This window comes from Schistocerca piceifrons, chromosome 7, assembly GCF_021461385.2.
Source record: "Schistocerca piceifrons isolate TAMUIC-IGC-003096 chromosome 7, iqSchPice1.1, whole genome shotgun sequence".
NCBI lineage: Eukaryota > Metazoa > Arthropoda > Insecta > Orthoptera > Acrididae > Schistocerca > Schistocerca piceifrons.
In genome coordinates this window covers 194,228,982-194,232,670 of record NC_060144.1, presented here as the reverse complement: position 1 = coordinate 194,232,670, position 3,689 = coordinate 194,228,982, and the positions used below count along the sequence as shown (strand labels likewise).

Sequence of the window (3,689 nt, the reverse complement as noted above, 5' to 3'; positions counted from 1 at the left end):
CGCTCAGTCCGGCGCTTTGACAATAGGGTGAGCTAGGTGCTGAGGAGCGCCTTTGTTTTGGATATGAGCGGAAATTAAGGAATTTTTAAATTTATCGTGCAAACATTTCTATTTATTTCGTACTGCGGCTGCTGACAAAAAAACGGTGTGCGATTAGCAGTATCTTAAGCCTGAGAAACGCATTGCGTAACTAGAAATGCACAGTCAATTGAAAAGAAAATTAGTGAATAATGCTATTTTCAAGTATCTGACTACTGGTTAGTCACTTAAAAGCCTAGCGATTTCTTATCGTGCGTGAGTTGCAGCTGTTGTGAAACACGACAAAGACATTTCTACATCCACATGTACATCTACATCCATACTTCGCAAGCCACCTGACGGTGTGTGGCCGAGGGTACCTTGAGTACCTCTATCGGTTCTCCCTTCTATTCCAGTCTCGTATTGTTTGTGGAAAGAAGAATTGTCGGTATGCCTCTGTGTGGGCTATAGTCTCTATGATTTTATCCTCATGGTCTCTTCGCGAGATATACGTAGGAGGGAGCAATATACTGCTTGACTCCTCGGTGAAGGTATGTTCTCGAAACTTCAACAAAAGTCCGTACCGAGCTACTGAGCGTTTCTCCGGCAGAGTCTTCCACTGGAGTTGATCTATCATCTCTGTAACGCTTTCGCGATTACTAAATGATCCTGTAACGAAGTGCGCTGCTCTCCGTTGGATCTTCTCTCTCTCTTCTATCAACCCTACCTGGTACGGATCCCACACTGCTGAGCAGTATTCAAGCAGAGAGCGAACAAGACTACTGTAACCTACTTCCTTTGTTTTCGGACTGCATTTCCTTAGGATTCCTCCAATGAATCTCACTCTGGCATCTGCTTTACCGACGATCAACTTTATATGATCATTCCATTTTAAATCACTCCTAATGCGTACTCCCAGATAATTTATGGAATTAACTGCTTCCAGCTGCTGACCTGCTATATTGTAGCTAAATGATAAGGGATCTTTCTTTCTATGTATTCGCAGCACATTAAACTTGTCTACATTGAGATTCAATTGCCATTCCCTGCACCATGCGTCAATTCGCTGCAGATCCTCCTGCATTTCAGTACAATTTTCCATTGTTACAACCTCTCGATATACCACAGCACCATCCGCAAAAAGCCTCAGTGAACTTCCGATGTCATCCACAAGGTCATTTATGTATATTGTGAATAGCAACGGTCCTACGACACTCCCATGCGGCACACCTGAAATCTCTCTTACTTCGGAAGACTTCTCTCCATTGAGAATGACATGCTGCGTTCTGTTATCTACGAACTCTTCAATCCAATCACACAATTGGTCTGACTGTCCATATGCTCTTACCTTGTTCTTTAAACGACTGTGGGGTACTATATCGAACGCCTTGCGAAAGTCAAGAAACACGACATCTACCTGGGAACCCGTGTCTATGGCCCTCTGAGTCTCGCAGACGAATAACGCGAGCTGGGTTTCACACGATCGTCTTTTTCGAAACCCATGCTGTTTCCTACAGAGTAGATTTCTAGTCTCCAGGAAAGTCATTATACTACAACGTAAAACGTGTTCCAATACGTGTTCTCTGCACAAATCGGACCAGCATGATGAGATTTATTACCCTTGGAAGTTGTGTGGTAGGTGGATAAAAACTTCATGTACGTGTTCTGTATACAGTTTTGTCAGAGGCTCCAGCTCAGACGTTAATATCAACACAACGCAATCGCTGACAGTTAACCCAGTGGGAGGCTAGGTGTGGGGGGGTGGGAGGGGGGGAGGGAGGGGGGGCTATGGGGCTACGGTCAAAGGGGCCCATACTGGGAGGCAAGAGGGGGGCGCAGCCTCCCCCTACGCTACCTCTCAGGGAAAGGAAAAATATAGTGTAATCAGATCTTTTTCTTCCAACAATGTGATTTAAAAGTCGGCATTACGCCGAGTGTGAAGTGGAACTTTTTAGGGCTACTTACATGTCATTCGTTTCCCAAATTATTGAAACTAATTCTCCATACTCCAAAAACTAACTGGGTAATCTCAACAACAACAACAACCAGACTTAATAAAGCACTCCGTCGTCAGGCCACGATTGGCCTACCGGGACCATCCGACCGCCGTGTCATCCTCGGTGGAGGATGCGTATAGGAGGGGCGTGGGGTCAGCACACCGCTCTCTCGGTCGTTATGATGGTATTCTTGACCGAAGCCGCTACAATTCGGTCGAGTAGCTCCTGAATTGGCATCACGAGGCTGAGTGCACCCGAAAAATGGCAACGGCGCATGGCGGCCTGGATGGTCACCCAACCAAGTGCAGACCACGCCCGACAGTGCTTAACTTCGGTGATCTCACGGGAACCGGTGTATCCACTGCGGCAAGGCCGTTGCCACCTTTCCGACTTAATAGTCTCAAAAATTTTCTCGCTACTGTAATTTGCATTATAATAAACTGAGTACCTGTAATTGCCCGCGTATTTGTTTATTTCAGTCTTCTGTTAGTCCACTCCTCCTTACCGAGCGAGGTGGCGCAGTGGTTAGACACTGGACTCGCATTCGGGAGGACGACGGTTCAATCCCGCGTCCGGCCATCCTGATTTAGGTTTTCCGTGATTTCCCTCAATCGCTCCAGGCAAATGCCGGGATGGTTCCTTTCAAAGGGCACGGCCGACTTCCTTCTCCGTCCTTCCCTAATCCGATGAGACCGATGACCTCGCTGTCTGGTCTCCTTCCCCGAAACAACCAACCAACCAACCACTCCTCCTTACCCTCTCTCTATCCATCTCTTCCTCCCGCCTGCCCTTGCTCATCCCCTCCTCTTCCCTTTTTCTGCTCCCCCCGTCGGAGGTTCGAGTCCTCCCTCGGGCATGGGCATGTGAGTTGTCCTTAGTGTAAGTTAGTTTAAGTTAGATTAAGCAGTGTTTAAGCATATGGACGGATGACCTCAGCAGTTCGGTCCGATAGTCCACACCACAAGTTTCCAAATTTTCCCTTTTCCTGTCCATTTCCTCCTCCCTCTTTCTCTGTTCATTTCCTCCTCCTCCTCTCCCTGCCTATCTTTCCCACCCCCTATCTATGTCCATCTCTTCCACTTTCCTTCCTCTGTCCATCACCTCCTCCCCCCTGTCTGTCTTCAAATACTGCTTCCCCTTCCCTGTCTCTCCATCTCTTCCTACGTCCTTCTCTCTCCACATTGTCGCGCTCACCCTAATAGGATGCTGATGGTTCTTACTCCCTCTGTATTTCCTTCCATATCACGACTACTATGTATATCAAATTTGGTTGAAATCGTTCCAGGGGTTTCGGATGAGAATTTTACCTGTGGCTTTGCCCATGTATGGACATGACAAATACATCCCAAATATTCTTAACATACACTGCTTGCCATTAAAATTGCTACACCAAGAAGAAATGCATATGATAAACGGGTATTCATTGGACAAATATACTATACACTGACATGTGATTACATTTTCACGCAATTGGGGTGCATTGATCCTGAGAAATCAGTACCCAGAACAACCACCTCTGGCCGTAATAACGGCCTTGATACGCCTGGGCATTGAGTCAAACAGAGCTTGGATGGCGTGTACAGGTACGGCTGCCCATGCAGCTTCAACACGATACCACAGTTCATCAAGAGTAGTGACTGGCGTATTGTGACGAGCCAGTTGCTCGGCCACTCT

General features: G+C 47.0%; 1 pseudogene; it reads right to left on the bottom strand.

The window, feature by feature from the left end:
- Positions 1-2,277: 2,277 nt before the first annotated feature.
- On the bottom strand, positions 2,278-2,395 carry LOC124709149 (annotated as a pseudogene).
- Between the last annotated feature and the right edge of the window lie 1,294 nt (positions 2,396-3,689).